The sequence below is a fragment of the Leiobunum rupestre genome, chromosome 10, assembly GCF_980474605.1.
Source record: "Leiobunum rupestre chromosome 10, qqLeiRupe1.1.hap1, whole genome shotgun sequence".
NCBI lineage: Eukaryota > Metazoa > Arthropoda > Arachnida > Opiliones > Sclerosomatidae > Leiobunum > Leiobunum rupestre.
This window is the reverse complement of record NC_143393.1, coordinates 26058768-26082648: the sequence shown is the minus strand read 5'-3', so window position 1 is coordinate 26082648 and position 23881 is coordinate 26058768. Positions and strand designations below refer to the sequence as shown.

The window sequence follows — 23881 nt, the reverse complement described above, 5'->3', positions numbered from 1 at the left end:
ATGGTATTTCTAATTTAATACAAAAATAAATACATTAACTGCAGAAAGTCGGTTTGGGATAAGGAGGCTTCTCAAATAATTTTCGTTCACTTTTTGGGGACACAATTTCAAGACTCGGACAAATTATGAATCGAAAACTGAACCAATACTCCGCCGAGAGAACGTGAAGTGCGGCCATTTTTGATAGCCTCGAGGAACTTTTTAACTAATACAAAATCCAACCTTACGTGTCGACTTTACAGAAAACGTAGTGGAAAAATACTATTCATTGAAAGACTTATTTTTAAGTTACAATATTTTACAATGAAAAATATTATTCCATCAGAATTTCTTTTATTTCAATGAAACATATTTTATTCGGAATAAATAGTTCCTTAAATTATTTTTTTTATTCGGAATAAATAGTTCCTTAAATTATTTTTTTTATTCGTAATAAATAGTTCCTTAAATGAAAAATATTTTATTCAGAATAAATAGTTCCTTAAATGAAAAATATTTTATTCGGAATAAATAGTTCCTTAAATGAAAAATATTTTATTCGGAATAAATAGTTCCTTAAATGAAAAATATTTTATTCAGAATAAATAGTTCCTTAAATGAAAAATATTTTATTCGGAATAAATAGTTCCTTAAATGAAAAATATTTTAATCGGAATAAATAGTTCCTTAAATGAAAAATATTTTATTCAGAATAAATAGTTCCTTAAATGAAAAATATTTTATTCGGAATAAATAGTTCCTTAAATGAAAAATATTTTATTCGGAATAAATAGTTCCTTAAATGAAAAATATTTTATTCGGAATAAATAGCTCTTCCAATGCAACATATTTTATTCGGAATAAATAGCTCTTCCAATGCAACATATTTTATTCGGAATAAATACATAGCTCTTTCAATGCCACATATTTTATTCGGAATAAATAGCTTTTTCAATGCAACATATTTTATTCGGAATAAATAGCTTTTTCAATGCAACATATTTTATTCGGAATAAATAGCTCTTTCAATGTAACATATTTTATTCGGAATAAATAGCTCTTCCAATGCAACATATTTTATTCGGAATAAATAGCTTTTTCAATGCAACATATTTTATTCGGAATACATAGCTTTTTCAATGCAACATATTTTATTCGGAATAAATAGCTCTTTCAATGTAACATATTTTATTCGGAATAAATAGCTCTTCCAATGCAACATATTTTATTCGGAATAAATAGCTCTTCCAATGCAACATATTTTATTCGGAATAAATACATAGCTCTTTCAATGCCACATATTTTATTCGGAATAAATAGCTTTTTCAATGCAACATATTTTATTCGGAATAAATAGCTTTTTCAATGCAACATATTTTATTCGGAATAAATAGCTCTTTCAATGCCACATATTTTATTCGGAATAAATAGCTCTTCCAATGCAACATATTTTATTCGGAATAAATAGCTTTTTCAATGCAACATATTTTATTCGGAATAAATAGCTCTTTCAATGCAACATATTTTATTCGGAATAAATAGCTCTTCCAATGCAACATATTTTATTCGGAATAAATAGCTCTTCCAATGCAACATATTTTATTCGGAATAAATACATAGCTCTTTCAATGCCACATATTTTATTCGGAATAAATAGCTTTTTCAATGCAACATATTTTATTCGGAATAAATAGCTTTTTCAATGCAACATATTTTATTCGGAATAAATAGCTCTTTCAATGCCACATATTTTATTCGGAATAAATAGCTCTTCCAATGCAACATATTTTATTCGGAATAAATAGCTTTTTCAATGCAACATATTTTATTCGGAATAAATAGCTCTTCCAATGCAACATATTTTATTCGGAATAAATAGCTCTTCCAATGCAACATATTTTATTCGGAATAAATACATAGCTCTTTCAATGCCACATATTTTATTCGGAATAAATAGCTTTTTCAATGCAACATATTTTATTCGGAATAAATTGTTCCTCCAATAAAAAATATTAGTGTTGTTAGTCAGAAAATTTTCCGAAAAATGACCGAGGTCTTTTCTCCGGAAAATTTCCTTTTTTTTCCGAAAAAAATTAAAAAAGTTTAAATTCTATGATTAGTCTAATATTGTTTGCAAATTTAAATAAAGCGGCATTTTCGCATCTTAAAGTAAAACTAAACCTCTAGACTAGCTTTAAACTGATTAATAGTGTAACACTATGGACACTGTACAGTGTCCATGTACAGTGTCCATGGTAACACTATTAATGTTTTGTGGTATGTTTACTGTTATTAGACATTTTATATCGATAAAAAGTAAAAAATATAAAAACCCTTAAAAAATAATTTATGTTTCAATTTTTAATTTTTCCGATTTGAGGAAATATTTCCGCATTTTATTTTGCCGGCAGATTAACAACACTAAAAAATATTTTATCCAGCCTTAATTGTTTCTTCAATGGAAAATGTTTTGTCCGCATCAAATCTTTTCTAATGATAAATATTTTTTATATACCAAAAATGCCTTTCCCATTAAATACAACCATTTTTCCAATAAATCATTTTATCTTTCATAAATATTCTTATTAAGCAGAGCTAAATCATCAGCAACCAATGCTCCTATTAAGACCATTAATTGTAAAATCTTGCAATTACATTGATAATACCGTTTCCTTTTAGAAAATTGCTTTATAATGTCCTAATTTAAAATCACAAAATTCCCTTATTTTCCATTAAAATAGCCAAGCTAGGAGGATGTTATCCGCAGAATTAATTATAAATTCCCTTTTTTAAATATGAAATAAAATACTCTACGACCATTGTATAGATTACAATAGCCCGTTTCGACAAGAAAAATAAGGACGACTATCTCAAAATGGCCGCCGTATCGCTAACTTCTGTTGGTAGACATTTTCAATCAGAATATTCCATGATTTAGATGAGGCTTAGGAAAATTAACTGGGTTTGTAATTGTCAATTCTATGTTCTGATTTAATAATTGATCATTTTTCGTTAAAGTAAACGTTAAATTTCATTTTTAAATGGCTTATAATTTTCATAAGCTTTGGCTTTAAATTAACAAAGTCGTATTTTGGCGTCATTGAACAAAATATGTATTGCAATTTAATCAAACGATGCAGTGGTACTTGTGGTTTTTAAATTTATGACGTCATAATATTTTAAAGAATATTATGACGTCATAAGCCTCATTTGTAATTAACTCTCGCTTCTCAAAAGCCCGTAAGCATGAAGTTCCTAATGTACGTGACCATCAGCAGCGTCTCTCTGCGCCGCGCTTTCTGCCGACCGCAGCTACAAACGCTGGCCAGGCCGGATCCAGGACAGTCGGGGAACATAAATAATCAGCTAGGCTAATACCCAAGGCACCACCTTACGTCTAAGTCATCAAGCGACTTTTGAAGCCATTAATTCAGGTGGCCGGGTTACAATGCGTAGGAGTGTGGTGGCAAGCCCTGCATGCCACGGGATCGAGCCAACAGCTCCCTACACTAACTATTACCGTTAACCTCAACAAGTTTTTAAGGAAGGGGAAACCGAAGAACTCGGGGGAAAACCCCTTAAACCAGTGGGGAGAGAACTTGCAAACTCAACGCAGAAGGAGTTGTTCCGAGTTTTCACCCAGTGCCACAAGCTGGGATCGAACCCGGCTCCTCTTGCTGCGAGGCGAAAGTGCTAACCACTCCGCCACCCCACCCATTGAAAGCAGATTCTTTTTTGGCAACGACAACGACCATTACGGAAACGCTCATGGTATCGGATATTCCTTTTTTCTTAACACCAAAATATTTCTTTAGTAGAGTGGAAAATTAATTCAACTTATTTCGGTGCAGGTGGCTACGGAAACCAGCAGCCGTATCCCAGTGGCCCTTATTTTAATCCAGGGATATTCCCTGGACCTTTTTACGGAGGACATCGGTACCCATTCAATTACGGAAAATAACCTTCACGGACACGGCACTGGAGTAATTATAGAACATGCTCTTGACTTATTCAACGTTTTAAAAAATTACGTTTTGAAATACATAAAGTAGCACTTCTTTAAATGTTATTGATTTTGATTCAAATGAGTCTCTGTAAATTTGAATCAATGACGACCACGGTCAAAGTTGTTCCGGAGTGGGATAGCTTTAACTTAGCACGTCAACCAGGTCCAATTTCAAACGATATTTATTAGTGGAAAAATTAATTGAAAAAAAGTTTTTATGTTGGAAAAAATAACAATCATTGAAAAAATTTCGTTTTATTGAAACTGTTTATGATGATTAACTATTTTTCTTTGTGCTCATACCTTTGTTTTAGAATAGAATTTAACATTTAAATAAAATTAAATTTATTTAAAAAAAAGAGCTTTCGATATGTTTAGCTAAAGCTAACATTGCAAATTGGCGCGATAAATAATTAAATATAGTTTTTTGATCAAACTTTTCATTTTGCAATACAAAAAATGCACTTTAATTTTATTTTTAATCGTTTTCCCTATTAATGGCCTAATTTGTTTATAAATCGGTATATAATACGTAATGCTGCATCGCGTAATAATAGCGCCATCTATGGGCGAAATTCGCGTTACGCTGAAAAGAAACCACCCCTGCCTATTTCTTATCAAATGTTTAATCTTTTTTTAATTTGAGTTTTAGTTACTTTTTTCGTTCTAGTATATTTTTTATCAAATGTCCATGAAAATATTTTTTAACTCTTATTCCTGCTATATAAATAGCGGAATATCAGTAAAGAACAAGATGGCCCAGCCGTCACATAGTTCCACATGTGTTAAGTTTATTCCCCTGGCATGGCCAAAACACTTTATTCAAAATTTTATAACGCAAAGGGGAACAAAGTATCGTGTGCCTGTAATCCCAGGCGTCCGGGAGGCAAAGTTTGTGGATGGCCGTGTGAGGACGACCACTAATCCCCCAATGGGTGATTGTCATACTTCCGCCACGGGTGTCCCAACCCTATCCCCAAGTATCCCCCCGTTGGCGTGGCCGTAACACATATCTCGCACCTGATTAATCAAATGGACGAGCGGACTGTATTGTCCCACCCGTCACAATGGCTCATAACGAGCTTCTAAAAAAAAAAAAAAGTATCGTGTGCAAACGCTTACAGTGTCAATTAGTACCGTACGTATTTAAATTATGTCACTTCTGATTATACGTTAAACACACCACTCACAGCTTTATATAGTGTCATATTTATGGATATTTTTACTTCTGATATCCCGTTGAACACACCACTCACAGCTTTATATAGTGTCATATTTATGGATATTTTTACTTCTGATATTCCGTTAAACACACCACTCACAGCTTTATATAGCGTCATATTTATGGATATTTTTACTTCTGATATCCCGTTAAACATACCACTCACAGCTTTATATAGTGTCATATTTATGGATATTTTTACTTCTGATATCCCGTTAAACACACCACTCACAGCTTTATATAGTGTCATATTAATGGATATATTTACTTATGATTGTACGCTAAACACACCATTCACAGCTTTATTGAGTGTAATACTGAAGGATATTGTTACTTATGATTGTACGTTACACAACTTCATTTGGTGCCATACATTATTGTTCTAGAGTAGTGTTATAGCGCGCCTAATTTCTTGGGTCGTAACGCTGCGTCGTATGTACACCGCGCCACCTATGGGCGAAGTTCTCGATACGGCGGCCATCTTGAGAGTTTGTTTTTTTATCGTAGGGCATTTAATTTACTATTTAAATTTTTATTTATAATTACTATTTCAATAGGAAACATAAAAATTATAAGGACGACACATCCTATTGTTTAAAATAAATTATGTTAGAAGAAACCGCCTATGGACTGTGAGAAGGTCTATTTGATCCGAGTTTCGCGTTGCTCGAAGACCTATCGGTACGAGTTATTAGTAAGTTTTTAAATTTCTTCAAATTTGTTTAGGATTTAGCTATATTATCCCTTTTAATTATGGACTTATCTACTTTTTCGCGTATTTTTTCATCCTTCTCACAGTCCATAGGTGGTTTCTTCTAACTTAACTTATCGTATATACTATTCTCCACCACACTCCCCCATTTTCGGCTTTCCGTTGCTATATGCAACGCGTTTTGAAATTTTTAATGTTTAGGCTTAGTTTCTCTTTTCGATTTGATAGTCGCCAGCCAGATTTCCCGCACGGTACTGATGAGTTCCAAATAGAACGAAACCGGTCTACCGTTGGAATTTCTGGCTATTTTATTTATTTTTAATTTAGGTTTTTACTCGAAGATCTATTTGATCCGAGTTTCGCGTTGCTCGAAGACCTATCGGTACGAGTTATTAGTAAGTTTTTAAATTTCTTCAAATTTGTTTAGGATTTAGCTATATTATCCCTTTTAATTATGGACTCATAATATAAATTATAACACCGAACATTTCTTCGACAATTACTTTAGCGAGCTGCGAATTGGACCTAGGGCTCGGCGTTCGTATCGGAAATTTTCCGTTCCTATCTTTTATATCCATATCCGAAAATTATCCGAATATAATCCTATTTGTTGCATATTAAATCTGATAATAGTCGCGAATAATATCCATAAATAAACAGTTCATCGAATCTTTTATGATTAATTGAAATTTTGGAGGGTAATTTATCCGTTTCCGCGAGCTCTAATTGGTCCCGCACCCAAACTGAGTAGTATATTCTCCTCCTTATCGATTTGGTCGTATTCAAAAACTATGCTAATCTAAATCTTGATAAATATTTCGAAAAAAAAATGCTTTTACTTTCAAGGGGCTGATCACTATCCGAAATCGGTGTACAAGACCGTAGCTTTGACTTCTACTAAAGTGATTACGTAATTGATTAAAGATTTAACACTACCAAAGGCCTAACTCGCTGTAATCGGTATACAGAATTTGAGGAAGTGGTTAGTCCCTCGAATTAGAGGCTTGCGCCGCCGACGCCGCCGCCGATACAAAGAACGGCGCACCGCCGTTTCTTTTTTTTTCTTTATACGCTTTTTTATTGGTATATTAAGTTTGGTTTTCAATTACGCGAAAATAACGACATTTGAACACGACGTCGACCGTTAAATTTTGGTTTTCGGATTGCGGTCGACGCAGAGTAACAGCATTTTCACTTATCCACATTTTAATTCCCTTTAAATTTAAATGTTGCTTGGTTTATCGATATGATTCCTCCCCCCCCCCCTTTTCCTTCTTACCCGGTTGACCCTAGTTTTCCGTTAGTTCCTAACTCCGCCACCAGAGCGCACATTTAACAATCGCCCGAAGCAAATATTCGGAAACGGGGCGTCCCTGTGTGAAGTACATTAATTAGTCCATGGAAGGACTAGTACGAGTTGGTATTTGCCCTTGCCCTTCTGGTCGCGTGTTTTTCAAACTGTCACTACAAAAAATAGCTCTAAAATTTATACAAACGCCGGCGTAGGCCACCGCCGCCACCGGTCATTGTGGCCACGCCGAAGACGCCGCCGCCGCCGGTCATTGTAGCCACGCCGAAGACGCCGCCGCCGCCGGTCATTGTGGCCACGCCGAAGACGCCGCCGCCGCCGGTCATTGTGGCCACGCCGAAGACGCCGCCGCCGCCGGTCATTGTGGCCACGCCGAAGACGCTGCCGCCGCCGGTCATTGTGGCCACGCCGAAGACGCCGCCGCCACCGGTCATTGTGGCCACGCCGAAGACGCCGCCGCTGCCGGTCATTGTGGCCACGCCGAAGACGCCGCCGCTGCCGGTCATTGTGGCCACGCCGAAGACGCCGCCGCCACCGGTCATTGTGGCCACGCCGAAGACGCCGCCGCCACCGGTCATTGTGGCCACGCCGAAGACGCCGCCGCCACCGGTCATTGTGGCCACGCCGAAGACGCCGCCGCCACCGGTCATTGTGGCCACGCCGAAGACGCCGCCGTCACCGGTCATTGTGGCCACGCCGAAGACGCCGCCGCCACCGGTCATTGTGGCCACGCCGAAGTCGCCGCCGCCGTAGGCCTAAAAGCCGGCGTAAGCTGCCGCCGCCGGTATATTTTGGGTCAAACGCCGCCGTAAGCCGCCGCCGCCGCCGGTATATTTTGGGTCAAACGCCGCCGCCGACCCATATCAGATCGGCGCAGGCCTCTACCTCGAATGATGTTGCGAATTTAATCAAGTGTAAGCTGGAAATAATCGTTCGTCGGCTATACCTCATTGATTGCGACACTGCCTCTGCGCAATGATAACCGAAATGTTAATCATCGGGTTTATCTAAAATTTAAGTTAATTCGGATTTGTTTACGCATTAATGGTTAACTCGAATTGAAACGGGCTTTAATGGCGCGTTGACATATTTCACAAATTAACTCGAAAACTAAATTGACCATTTCACGAATGCTGCTCAGCAGTTAGTTTATTCTAAACTTTACTTTTTCATTAAATATTTAAATATTCTATTGAAGTTTAATCGCGTAGAATATTTATGATTTAAAATTTAATCGCTCAAAATTGAAGTACATTAATTAATTTCTGTGGCGTACTGATGGAGGACATTAACTCCGGCGAAATCAGTCACCTTTGTGACTGTTGAAATAATTTCCCGAACCTAAAAATATAAATAAAGTTTTCCGCCCATTCTGAGAACTTTGAAGTGACACAGTTTTGTTGACACTTAGTCCGACGTCAGCGCGCAAACACTCGTAGCTCATTCGCGCCGATTTCCGGCGAATTTGGAGAAGACCGAAATTTGGCAAAGCTTGTGGTGCAATGGCGCTAGAACGGCGTGACCAACGTCATGAGGGGTTCTTTCCTCATTTCCGAGAACGATCGACCTAGTGCAATGAGAGTCGGTGGTAATCGGGCAAAGGCCGACTGGTCTTGGTATATAAAGAGGGCACCCGAATACTTTGACCACCATTCAACCAGTCTCAGCCGTCCAATTCAGAAGGAAGAGACCAAAAACCACCTCTCGTTGTAAGTACAATTTTGGCCAGTGGCCATAAAGACAAACTTGGAATTTAAAAGTAACCATTAAATTTAAGTAAAAAAACCTTTAATCTTAGAAAATTAGCTTTTCAATATTTGATTTGAAAAGAGTAAATTTCTACTTTCTAAATTTAGAAATTCAAGCCTTCTCCTAATTAACTTAATCTCAACCTAATTTTAAAATTAAGTTTATTGTGGGTTTTGTTAAGATGAAATCCGTCTTTGTTTTCGCTATTGTGGCCGCCGTGATGTCCTGTGCATTCTGCCGACCCCAGGACGGCCCCGGGCCCTCTGCCCCAGGAGAACCAGGCGAGGAAGGACAGGACAGGTTCTTCTTCGGAGACCACGGAATCCAAATTGGGAACAGCAACGGAGGACGCCCCAGTGGCGGATACCCTTACCCGGGACAGTACCACGCCCAGCCTTACCCCTTCCCCCGGGGTTAAACGCCATTACTCTTCCATCACCATCACACTTCATCCATTCTCATTAAAACAGATGTAAATGAGTTATTGATATGTAATCTTGCTTTTATTGTGTTAGAAATAAACAGATTGCTATTATTATTTTTCCATTTCTGAACCGGTACATACTCGAACATAGACATATTGGTTCAGTTAATGTTTCCAAGTTTAATGAAAAACTATAATAATTATAATAATAATCAGCCAGGCTAATACCCAAGGCACCACCTTAGGCCTAAGTCATCCAGCGATCTTTAAAGCCATTAATTCAGGTGGCCGGGTTACAATGCGTAGGAGGGTGGTGGCAAGCTCATTCATGCCACGCGAGCCAACAGCTCCCTACACTTACGATTACAGTTAGCCTCGACAATTTTGTATGGAAGGGGAAACCGACGAGCGCGGGGAAAACCCCTTAACATTTCGATCGATTCTATATTGGGGGATCTTAAATCAGGATCCTGGGAAATTATTTGAGTTTAAAGGAATACTTTCATTCAAACCCTGTTTTTCTTTCACTTCATTCTCCTGAATAGTTTTTTTTAATAAAATTACCTTGGCCATATGTTGAAATGTTGCCTTCCCTCTTCAGCTGTGGATCCGTTAACTCTCCCACTAGAGAGTTTATGAACTCATTCTTAGGCATTGGCTGAACTATTCCAGGGCAACATTTCAACAAGTTGGACAAGCGTAAAGACATTTTATAAAATCCACTATTGGGAATTGTATCTTGGAGAAGATGAGGTGGTTCTGGATGGGAAAGTACCATACCTGTAGCGCAGGTAGAATTCAAAGTTTCTAGGAGGAGTAGTCTTTTTAGTCTGACGTACGATTCTAAAGACATTTAGTGGTTAGGGTTGAATAAGATAAAAATAACATTGCTAGTTACAAATTCCTCTCAATGATGGCAGCAATAGACGAGGCCTGACCGAGCTGGGGTTCCGTTTTGAAAAATGAATTATTCCAATAGATAATTCCATCAAAACTTAAAATTTCTAGTCGGTTTTCGCAACGAAAGGGGCCATGAAAAACATTTAGCCTACATCCAAAAAATCATGGATCCACCACTGGTTTGAGATAATATCTTTGGCATTAGCCGGGTTTTATTATTTATAACCCTGGTATCAGATAACTATAGCGCCCTCCCCCCACGAAGGTAGGCTCCTATGTTCTCAGTCTCCAAACTGCGTTCTTGATATCGATGTAATATTTCTAGTATTGAAAACTCAAAACGAAAGAAAATTAAAGTTAAGTTTAAGGTGTTCGTTCAAGCTATAAAATCGAACTTTTGCGGAAAGATTTTGGAAAAGATGTCGGTTTTGAAGTGAAAAATTATAAGACACGACACCCTGATTTTATTTAAAGGTCTGCAACAGAATGACTCTTCCCGTGAAAATTTCCAAGTAGAACGATCACTCTTACAAAGACACAATTCGTGGCGACCGTGTGTTATAGGGCCAGGGCCGTAACCAGGGGGGGGGGGGGGGTATAGGTGTTATCGAGATGCACTACATAAACCACGAATTGAGTTGGTGAACTAATTAGGTGGCTAGCGCCAGTTCGCCAACTGCCCGTCTATGGCTGGAAGTTGTCAGTTGTAGTGAACCAAATATTTAAAGGGATTATTTGTGATTGAAATACTTTCTTACCAAAATGAAAAGCTTCGAAAAAAAAAAACAAATATGCATGTACGTTTTAGATCAGGAATTGCCCAATAATTTCAGTTTAATCAGGTTTATTTACTAACATAATTAAATCAGGATTACATATAAATAATTCATTTACATCGGTTTACTGTCCGGGGTAAGGGTATCCGCCACTGGGGTGTCCTCCGTTGCTGTTCCCAATTTGAGTTCCGTGGTCTCCGAAAAATAATCTGTCCTGTCCCTCCTTGCCTGCCGCACCTGGGCCAGACAGAAAGCGCCGGACATCAAGGCAGCCACGAAAATACCTAGGGACGAAGAATTTATTGAAAAAACAATTCCCAAACTACATTATGATTTTCATCTTAGAGAATTGGTTAAAAGATAGAAACAAAAGTAAATAGACATAAACAGAAAGTCTTGGTTTCTCACCAAGGCCAGCGCCATCAAAACTGAGTAACTACTTTATCCCTTCTTGGCGGTGCCGACCCCCCTCGCGTATCGCTACAAATTTGGGCATTGCGCGAGGTACATGCGAAATCCAGTTTCAGAAACGTCGTTTTCCGCGATCGAAAGAAAGTTTGCGCCAACATGGAAATTTCAACTTCAGCTAAACTTTTAGACTTAATGAAAAATTACGCTACAGACGATTTTTTGGAAAAAGAGAAGAGGCCATGTAATACATGATAGACAATGGAAGTATGGAGGAAATTATTCAAGATATACTATCACAATTGGCCTTTCTATATAAATTCATCTACGCTTGCCGAACTTGTTTTTATGTTGCTCCTACGTCACGATGTCCTGGCTTTATTAGAAAAGTTTTGACACGCGCGGTTTGCACGCGCACGTGAGAATCCGAGCTTTCTCGCGCCTTAAGCGCGCGCTCTTAATATTACCGAAGTTAAAGCAGTGACGTAGTAGCTAAGTTAAAACAAGAAGGCCACGTTAATTTATAGAAACATCTATTTGATTTATTAAAAGAAAAATATTGATACCGTCTCTAAGCCAAGGCCTAAATCTAACGGTTCACTTTGTTTTATAATATCATTATGTTTTTCATTACTTTTAACAAACTCGGTTTGTACTCCGACGGTAAACAATTCCTTAATGAAAAAATTACACTAATTTGCTTGGTTTTTAGGCATTAATAGCGGATGAGCTGCAGTTTTATTACGCGGCATGGCGAATCCTCTTACGTAGAATCAAAATAGTATAAAAAAAAGCAGACAACCTGAAGAGGTTACACTTTGTCCCGCCAGGAGCGCTAGTATCGGAGGGGCTAATTTCACAAATTCCCGCTTAAAATTTCGAAATTTTTTAACCGTTTTGATTGGATGGCTCTTTTGGGTTGGCGGAAACTAGGGGTGTGCATCTCAGATTAGATGGAATCCATTGGGGAAGGTACGAAACGGCTCGAATCTAAGACTCTGTTTATGTCTATTTACTTTTGATAAAAGTAGCGACGGTCGCGCTGTGTTTTACGAGGGGGGGGGGGAGGGAATCATTCGCCCTATCCCTGGGTACGAATAGGCGGAGGGAGGGGGAAACAGAAAGTGATTTCAAAACTAAAACCAAAACTCCGAAAAAGTTATTTTTTCCACTCACTCACGCAGTTAGAGTGTCACGTGTGTTGTATAGTGGCAATGTGGGCTGTGGCGAAACGCTGTGAGTTGATTCCTGTGATCGGTTTGAATCAAGTTTAAATTGAATTCGAAATTTAGTATCGGGAACCCGGGATTCAAAATACATGGCAAGATAAACATGTAACTACTAAACTACGGCCATACGTTCCTAAAATAAAAGTGATATTTTCTCAATAATGGCTTTATTTATGGTCCATAATTTATTTTTTGAAAATACGAAAATTAAAATCGATTCTAATCCATAAAATAAAAAAATAATGAAGGATTTACTACTGAATCAATAATCAAAAGATAAAATTGAAATATTCATTTTAATACTTCGAACTTTTGAATGAAACAAATTAGATTCTACTTTATCGTGAAACGTAGTTGAATTATTTCAAAATATACTTTACATAATAATGAAAACTAAAGAAGTATTTTAAATGATACTTATCCCAATATTTATAGATTTCTATTTATATTTCTCAGGCTAGGGCAAAGAGTAATTGAAATGAATTGAAACTCATATCTTAGAGAAATTTGAAAGATCGTGAAAAAATCAAAGGTCCAAAACCAAGGATAAAAATAAATGAAAGATTGCGAATGATTTTGTCGCCATCTATGTTCAAAAATAGAATGATATTTTATAGAAATTTCAGAGGGAAAAAAATGAAAATATAGTATAGCTGCTGCCATCTACGAAGGATACGTAAAAGATAGAATTTGTTTTGTGCATCTTTGCAGGGCGTCTACTATTTTGATGATTTGATTTGAATGGTATGTCAGTTTACTAGTTAGTACAAAGACTTATTGTATTATTATTATATTGGAATAAGTTTTACTACATCAAAATGAAGTTTAAAGTAACGTAGTTGGTAGTATAGGAAAATGCATTTCCTATTAGAGTTTGCCAAATGACTTTAATAAAACAAGAGTTAACCAATTTTACTATTATATTGCTTATTTTAATAATGGGTTTTTACTTTTAAAAAATTTGCAAACTATTTCGTTTTTAACCAATATTTGAAAAGCAAATACGTCAAATTATTTGGTGTTGGAAATTCTATTTGGTATAATGGTATTTGATTGGTTAACTGACCCTATTTATTTCATCTGAATTATTAGCTCAATTTATTCAACGTTTTTAAGTGTTCGATTTGATATGGCAAAAAAATATTTGATATTTCATTAGATCAACAAAACATGGTATTTGAACACCTCTATAATTTATAGTAAATAAATTACCCTAAAATAAAATTACTACAAAATAATTATTTTATAATAATTAAAATAAACATACTATAAAATAATAAAAATAAATATTATGGATTTTTCTAGGCATACCTTTTCGTGTGTTTTAGCAGCTTCTGCATTAAAGGGAATATAACCTGCAAAGCAATCTTTATGGAAGACCCCTTCAATTTTTCAAATTTCCCTGTACAGTGGCGCCAAACATTTTTAAAGCCAAAGGCAAGAGCGGCCATAGATGCAAACGTTGGTGTTCCACACCAAATACCTGAGGTTATATTCCCTTTAACAGTTCGTACCGCCGTCAATTCGCCGAAATAATTTTCAACGAAAAATATTTTTGGGGTAACGTAGGACTCAATAAGACGAAAAACCGGTTAGACTACACTAAACTACTTAAAATGCAAACAGATGGCGCGAGAATACAATAGAATTTCTTTGCTTTGGGACGCACGCATTTTTAAAAACAACAAAATATTTAGCCAGTTCTCGAAATAGAAGGTCTTATAAAATAGGGGTCAATTGTTTTTCCCGATATAATTATATTCTCGCAAGGTAGAACTGATTGGTTTTTAACTATGTTAATCTACATTACTAGGCCTATTGAAAGAACCCATAATTGGCCGGTGAGCTCCGACACGAGCCGAACGAAATTGATTTTAATTACGGAAAGAATTATCGAAATAGAAGGGCTTATAAAACCTTCTATTTCGATATCTTTTTCCGTAATTAAAATCAATTTCGCTCGGCTCGTATCGGAGCTCACCGGTCAATTTTTGGTTCTTTCAGTAAGCCTAGTAATGTAGATTAAAATAGTTAAAAACCAATCAGTTCTACCTTGCGAGAATATAATTATATCGGGAAAACCAATTGACCCCTATTTTATAAGACCTAGTTCGAGAACTGGTGATATATTTGGTTTTTTTTTTTTAAATGCGCGCGTCCCAAAGCAGAGAAATTCTATTGTATTCTCACGCCATCTGTTTTTATTTTAAGTATTTTAGTATAGTCTAACCGTTATTTCGTCTTATTGAGTCCTACGTTACCCGAAAAATATTTTTCGTTGAAAATGATTTCGGCGAATTGACGGCGGTGTATTGTCTGTCTCGGGGGCCAGATTAAAGGGCAACGCAAGTGAGCTGGCAAAATGTGTGTAAAGTCAGTAAAGTACGAAATTTACGGCTGACTCTGCCCGCCTCTGCCAAGGCCGAGTGAGGGGTTGGGGGGGATGAAAAGCATGGTGCTTTTTCTTTTTTTGCCAGCTCACTTGCGTTGCCCTTTAAACAAAAAGGACCGGATATTAGGTACACTGGTAAATAAATAATACAACACTCTAAAAAATAATGAACACTTGAATCGATAAGAGAAAAAAAGTACTTAAGTTCTTGTAGATGGGGTTTCTTTCTTCCTGACTACTCTTGCCACACACGAAGAACTACGATAGTTCTTTATAACACACAAAAAGACCTTCTATACCGCACTTATAACTGACGGCGCGCTCGAACATACCGCACCAAATACTTCAAAAACAATTCTTCGGACACGAGGGGCAATTACTTTAGCCGACTCAAAAATACTTCGATATTAACTTTAAACTTTATAACTCTATTCATAACTATTTACACACTTTTCACCACTAAAACAATTACTACTATAAAGACAATTACTAACTTCCATTTAACTCTTCATTTCTACCCTTCACTAGGAGTCTCCTGCTCCTCTCTGAGTGATCGATTGATCCCCAATCCTGGATTACCGAGGATTATATATGATATCAAAAAAACTAAATAAACGTAAGCCAACGTTTTTTATCTAGTGCAAAAAAGCTATAGAGAAAAATAGCGAGAAAAAAAAACAATAATCCGAAAATTATACCAAAAAAAGTCACCAGAGGGCGACCTTGTCTCTAAAAAATATTAATTTTTGATTTCCATCGTATTGATGGTTTTCTCCCAGAGAATCACGCCCCGAAAAGTGAACGGGTCGTGATAATGTAATATTTTTGGTAACCTGAAGCCCACCTTTGAGGCTTATTGAGCAGTTTTATTTCAATAAATAAATAAATGTGTAGTGCATACATGACTGGGTCCCCACTACATAAACCGAGGCAGTATCAGGGGCGTAGGAACCGGGAGGGGCAGGGGGGGCAATGCCCCTCCCTAGAATTTTGCTGGGAGGGGCAACTAATGTTATTGCCCCCTCCAACCTTTGGTCAGTTGAGATCTTCAAAAGACTCAAATTATCATTTTAAAAGCATATACAGTTTAAAGAACCTCAACTGTTTTTAAATTTCAGTCTTTTCCCGCCAATTTACATAGTAGTAACAAGTACACATGCATTCGGAGAAGCTACACTCCATTAAAAATTAAAAACCATTCTCCGACCCCTTTTTGTTTATCTTTGCCCCCTCCAACTCCTAGAACGTTCCTACGACCCTGGGCAGTATGACAATATTTTTGTTCGGGAGTATTTATCTCATATCAAGAAAAATTTAAATAGTCATAAGAAAATATGATATTTATTTTTCAATATATTTAAAGGAACACGCCGGTGTTTGAATTTATCCAGTTTCACGCGCTTGTTTCCAAAATATGATAAACCACTTGGTTAATCCGGGCCGAATTTTTTCAAATGCGGGTGTGGCAGTTTAATAAATTTTTAAATATATTTCGTTAATGCTAATTCCACCACATTGGCCTCTATCGTAGGAATGATCCCAGTTTTGTTTGGGATATATTTAGTTAAAATTCCAAAACGTTAACATTAATAATTAAGGAAATTATTACGCAAATTTAAAGATTATTGAAAAAATTAATTTTTTTTGTTATTTTTTTTCCAAATTAAAGAGGCATCCATATTCAATAATGATCTATATAGCCAAAATAATATAGTGTAAATAAATTATTTTTAAACTCCATGAACCATGAAGTGTGCGGTTCTTCACTTAGGTCCCAAGAACCCTATTTTTATCTACTCCATCACTGGCAACCCCCTTAAGACCACCCTTTCGGAGCGTGACCTCGGTATTATTGTGGACCCCGCCCTGAAATTCTCCAGCCACTCCAATAAAGTCACTAAGCGTGTCCGTTCAATAGTTGATTTTATAAAATGTCTTTACGCTTGCCCAACTTGTTGAAATGTTGCCCTGGAATAGTTCAGCCAATGCCTAAAAATGAGTTCATAGACTCTTTAGAGGGAGAGAAAACGGATCCACAGCTGAAGCGGGGAGGCAACATTTCAACAAGATGGCCAAGGTTATTTTATAAAAAGAACTATTGCGGGATGTGTCCGCCGTAATCTAAACTTCCGTTCCCCAAAATTAATTAAAACTTTGTATAATGCCCTAGTTCTCCCGATTTTCGATTTTTGTTCCCCAATTTGGACCCCTCATTTGGACGCTTCAATAAAAGATACTCGGTTTCTACTCCCCTCTCCAAATTCATCTGGGAAGGAACTATTTCCGGTCGGTTGGTTAAACGGTTAGAATGGCTAGCCAAAATGTCATATTTAAGCCAATTGGAGACGGGTTTTTGCCCTCATGAGAATTTTGCGTCAGATAAGAAACGCGTCGGCTCACGTGTTTAAGGAACATACTAATGTTAATTTTCGATAATATATTTTAAGGTAAAATATAAAATGTTACTAAAATTAAGTATAAGAAGATAATATTATTATTTTTATCATCCTCTTATGGTATAAATAATTAAAATTATACGGAATATTTTTATATTACCGGGCAATTTTAAGGCTTCTCATGGAGGCAGAGTTAATTCATTTCGTATAAAATTATCTTTCGGAAAAAGATGAAAACTAATTCCTTAGAACTAAACGTATTAGTTTTGCAGTACGGTATGAAACAAGTGTTTCCTTTTAACCAGGTAACTTTTTTGGCATGTTAAGGCTTAGCAAAAAACCGATGTTATGTTCGAGAAAAGTCTCCAGCTTCTAATATTTCAACAAGCACTATATAAATAGTAACTTATTAGTCCTGGCTGTCGGAAATATTACTTCTTGGCAATTTCTGGGAAGATGTTTTATTTAAGCGGCTCAAAAGGCTCAAAACCGTTTTACCAAATTAGCTACTAAAATTGATAAGCTACCAGCCCCGTCGCGCTTAAAATCCCTGTCCATTCTTCCAGTCATTATTCGCCACAAAATAACTAACTTATGCCTTTACACAATTTGTTCCATAAAAGTCTCGTGCACAACTTTTCTGATTTTTTTGTTTTAAATGAGGGTTCTCGTACTAGAGGAAACTCTTATAAATTATCAAAACCCAGGGCAAGCACAACTGTTCGTTTAAACTCATTCTCTAATTCTGTAATCAATGACTGGAATGCCCTTCCCCAATCTATTGTATCCGAACCCTCCCTCCCTAAATTCCGTGCACTTTTAAATGAGCATTTTAACCGCGCGTTATGATCTCACCTTCTGTATAGTTCAACAAGGCGGATTTCGCTGCCATGGCTAACTCGCTCTCAAAACTAACCCTTCCGGCCACCACCTCTGTTGAGGAGATGTGGAGCGCATTTACTGCCGCCGTTGGGTCAGCGGTTGTAGCCCATGTACCAATCAAGCATCTCTCCACTCGACACAATCTCCCATGGGTTGGCTCATCCCTTCGCCGTCTGATGCGCATCACAAAACGGCGGTATAACAGATCCCAAAAGTATCCATCTGCTGCCAATATTCAGGCTTTTAATAAGCATCGAGCTATTGTCAAATATGCTCTTTGTGCCGCACGCACCCACCATGTTGACATGGTAGCCTCGGACCTTACAACGAACAGAAAAAAATTTTACCAGCTTGTCTCCACCAAGGCAAAGTCTGTTGGAATCCCTGATCTTTCCTGCAACGGCACGAAGTACACTATGGCAGTTGATAAAGCCAATCTCTTGGCTTCTACCTTCCGTAGTACTTTCCCGGTGTACGATCTGGGTGAAGTTCCTCTTCTGGAACCCCGAGCACCGATAATGCCTGACATATTATATTCTACCAAGGGAATATACCAATTACTTGCTAAAGCCAAACCACACAAAGCACCTGGTCCGGATGGTATCCAATCTGTTGTCCTCCGCAAATGTGCTAATGCATTAGCAGCTCCACTCACAGCCATCTTCCAGTCGTCTTATGACGAGGGTGCTATCCCGCGTGACTGGAGCCGAGCAAACATCACACCAATACCTAAAGGCGGAGACCGATCTGACCCTGCCGAGCACCGCCCTATCGCCCTCCTGTCGCAAGTTCTTAAGACTACTGAGCACGTAAGTGCGTCGGCCATCTCGTCACACTTCACCTTGCACAACTTGATAAGCCCCTATCAGCACGGTTTCCGGAGTGGTTTCAGCACCGAAACTCAGCTTCTCTGCTGCATCGAGGATTGGACCTCTGGACTAGAGCAGACCGGACGAGTGGACATTATTTTTCTAGACTTTCGCAAAGCTTTTGACTCGGTTTCACATGAACTTCTCAAAGCGAAACTCCACGCTTACGGAGTAAGAGGCCGCACTCTCAACTGGCTGTCGGCATACCTTGAAAATCGAGAATTCAGGGTTGTCCTTCCAGGAGTCACGTCAGACTGGCTTCCAGCTTCTTCTGGGGTGCCGCAGGGTTCTGTCCTGGGGCCGCTACTTTTCATCATATACATCAATGACGTTGGGGAAAACGTTGTCTCCACTTTGTATATTTTTGCGGATGACGTGGCGCTCTCCCGGATTATCTTCTCGCAGCAGGACTGCGCCATCCTACAATCTGACCTCGACTCTATCGGCAAGTGGAGCGAGCGTTGGCTTCTACCGCTAAATTCAGACAAATGCTCTGTCCTTTCCCTTCGCAGGGTGGGCCAGCCAGAGCAAGTCGCTAAATATATCCTCCATGGAGTTGATCTCCGACAGGTCCCCTCCCTAAAGTATCTGGGAGTGACGCTCACAGATACATTAGAGTGGACCACACACATCACCCGGGTTACTGCGCAGGCTGCGAGAGCGCTGGGTTTCATTCGCCGCCACCTCTCTCACTGTTCCTTCACCACGAAGTCTCTTGGAGTTAAAACATATGTTTTTCCGATCCTAGAGTACTGTTCTGCCGTCTGGGCTCCCTCGACTGTTGCGGGTGTCCATGCGGTTGACCGCATTCAGCGGCGTGCCCTCCGCTTCGCTGCCAGTGTTGGCTTTTCGTGGAGTACCTCTATGACCAGAGTTCTCAAAAACTTCAAATGGGATAACATGGCTTCGCGTCGTCGCCTTAAGAGATTGGTTATCGTAAATAGTGTTGTACATCGCACTTGTGGTGCCCTCGCTCCGCTTTCGAAGGCCATCTCTGGCTGGCATCGCCCCCCTAGAGGAAATCGTGCGGCCTCTATGGTTCTCCCCGGTTTTCGCCTCGCCGTTCGAAAACATTCTTTCCTCCCCTCCTCCATCCGCGAGTGGAATTCTCTTCCGGATCATCTGAAAGACATTTCGAGCCGTGTTCCTTTCCGGAAGGCACTCTCTTCGTACCTGGACATGTACGAGTAACATTTTTTTGCATTTTTATTGTCTTGACGTGATGGGTTTCGACCCTATTACTGAACTTAAGAACTTATCCTACTGTATCTGTTTCACGAATCACGCATATGTATTTGTAATCTACACAAAAGCCTTGCTGGCTTGGTAGATATTTTTCTGTTAATAAATAAATAAATAAAATAAAGTATCAGTCTTTTATAAAACTTTTAATAATATCAATATAACCATGCAACAGAATTTTGAAATTTATAATAACCACGAGTTGGTAAAATTTATATTTTGTAAAGTATTACTTAATTACTATATGACAATTGAGAAATATTGTTTAAAAATAATAGAAAATTATAATTTGATTGGATTGTTCTCAAAACAACTTGGATCTCTCATTTTGGTTATGATAGTAAATTATTTTTATAAAAACTTAAAAACAATAACAAAACAATACTGTTTCTTTAGAAAGATAAGTTCTCAAACGGCAATTTGTATTAATTAGGACATAAATTCTGAGCTACAATTTACATATAAAATTAAAAACATGAATTCCTATCTAGAGTATTTGAACTTTATAAAAGCATATTAAATGAAATGAGTATGAGATTCTTTGTGTGGATTTACATATAGCCTTGAAATTAAGTGCCAATGTTGTGTCATGGCTAGCGTTGACAGTTTTGTAACATTGAGACCTTTATGGTTCATGAGGTTTGATAATATTTACATTTAATTAATTTAAAAAACATGAATTGTGTTGTAGGCTAATGTATTTATTATTATTTGTGTAAAAAGCTATTGCATTCTATAATATGAATAATGTAGTTCAGTTTGGCTGGAGCATGATGGATGGCATAAAGTTAATAAAATTTATCATACAATGGTAGTTAAATACTCTCTTTAAAGGGAGCTTCTAATTAAGAGGTGGGTAAAAACCTACAGAATTTGTGTGAAGATCAGTTTACAGATATTAAAAATGAATTTGGGATTAAATATGCTGTTACGTGTTATAGGCCAAAAAGTGAACAAGCAATTTGTTATGTGTAAACGTGTGTAGGGTAACCAGTTTAAAACCTAAAGAGAAATTATTGTATAAAATTTTATAGTCATAGAATATGTTAGTTTTTTTTATTTGTACTGATTTTTCCTAGAAAAGCTACATTCATGCACCCTCTACTTGAATCTTGCATCAAAGTTTATTTTATCTAAGATCTCGTCCCTGGGTCCAAAGAATTCCTAATCCTCGTTAATCTCCTTTGTGAAACAGTTGTTAATTTTAACTTAAATTTTGTAGGCGGGTTTCCGGTTATGTGCTAACTTTTTAAAACAGTACCAAAAAGAATTAGACTTTTTGATCAATACGTGTATGTGAAGTGATTGTGTCTATAAATGAACTTAAAATAAGCCAATTCTTCTTGGTTGGTTCCTTGCTTTAGGTTTAAAATCATGCGTTTTTAGACTTGGGCGAAACTGATTGTAGCGGCCCTCCGGTATATACATCCCTATGGTAAAATTTTAGAGGCCCTGGGCGACCGCCCGGCTCGCCACCCCATAAGCACAGCCCTGAAACTATCTCTATTTAGCGATTTGTTTGCTTGTTCGATGTTCCAAGAATGGCTCGTTTGCTGGCAAAGCCCAGAAAACAGGAGGTAAAATATCCTTCTCAACAGCTGCTGATAAATTAGTTTATGAAATTGAGAATCCTCGTTGTTACATATATGTTGCCTGATGTAACGAGCGACTTCTCTACAGTTAAAATTCAAGAAATTAATAACTTTTTAAAATAACTTTGGAGATTGGTATTTCCTGGTTTCCACTTTCTCTGTAGAAAATGTTGTCATGATTGATGGAGCGAAGGGTAGACCTCCATCTCGGAGTTACAAAGTAGCTTTATTGTGCATCTTAGCGAATTTAAATTTAATGGAGAAAATTTCACATAAATCTCCAGGTCAGTGCTACACTTACGCTAAGGGTTACTGTATCACTTATGTTTCTCATGCTACATAACAATTAAGCTCAAAAATCATCAGAGGCTGTTCTTAAAAGATTAGTTTACATGCACATGCTATGAAAGAAGAGAAAGGTAGTTTAAATTTGCCATGTAACTCTTTTTTTGAGTTAATAAAGGTTTTTATTATATTAGTTGTATAGTCTAGTTGGCAAGTTGGTGGTCGAGTAAAAATTTATGATAAAACCTTTATGGTACTAATTAATATTAAGAAACAGTAAACATGGAAAAATTGTTCAGTTCCCCAGTAATTTTTAAAATTTTCTATTTTGATCCTAAAATAAAAGAATTAAATACTTTGCTAAAGCACTCTTTATAAAAAGTAAAATAGGACTTGCATTATTTTTTAAATTCATGTTGATGACCACAATGTCAGAACAATTATTCAATCTTTCATTTACTGACATTTTGGCTACAGAGAGTAGCAATACTTCTGACACTAGAAGACCTGTTGCCCTGTGATACAGGCACACATACTTATCGGCTGTTTGACTTAGCAGACACCACCGTGTCGACAAGGGAAAGAATTCTAATACTACAAATTTTTAAAATTCAACAAGTAGATATTTTTTGTGAGCACATTATAGGTATTGTTCTACGAGATCCCAAATATTACCCATATCTGAAGTGACATTTGACATCTAAGGTTGTGGCTGATTACTTTAGTTACCTTTTTGAAAATACTCAACTTGCTCATGAAAGTGATCGTGAGAGGTATAGAAATCTTAAATATAGAAGCAGCTACGGGTCAAAAAAAATACCTTGGAATATCACATTTCTGTACACAAGCGTAACGCTTTGCAAAAAGTTATAATAGGCGCTTAGAAACAATTTGACCTACAGTACATGAATTTTCAACCGTGTGGAAGTTGATAATTTTTGTAAATAACCACCATACTGAAGAAATGTGTGTTTTTTTTTGGTGTACTGCTGCCACTATCATGGAATGTTTTAAGGAAGTTAAGTTTAACCAATTAAGATTTGGTCAGATATACTCTTCCTGGTATAAGCGGGTTAAATTTTGTCTTGAAGAAGCTCTAGGTGGCGGCAGTGTTCCATCTCTATGCGGTGATCTCCAAATATACCTTAATGTAAAACAAGTTAAAGGGGTTTATTTCCCCTTTCTATAAAGTCTTGTAGAGGTTAACGGTAATAGTAAGTGTAGGGAGCTGTTGGCTCGCGTGGCATGTAGAGCTTGCCACCGCCCTCCTATGAATTGTAGCCCAGCCCCCTGAATTAAAGACAATAAAAGTCGCTAGATGACTTGGGCCTTGGGTGGTGCCTTGGTTATATTATTATTAGCTTTACTTTTTATTTTTCATAACTTGACTTTATTTTAGGGAAAAGCTTCGGGACAAATGTTATATTTAAAATTGCACAATCTTCTCAATTCCAATTGATATTAAATAAAACTGGTACAAATAAGAAGTACAAAAATATGAAATATATT

The 23881-nt window shown here is 37.3% G+C and overlaps 1 long non-coding RNA gene across 1 annotated transcript in view; it reads left to right on the top strand.

Annotated features, from left to right (window-relative positions):
- Positions 1-23881, top strand: part of LOC149925216 (uncharacterized) — a 300627-nt gene that overhangs the window by 73448 nt on the left and 203298 nt on the right. The gene's annotated exons all lie outside the window — the stretch shown is intronic.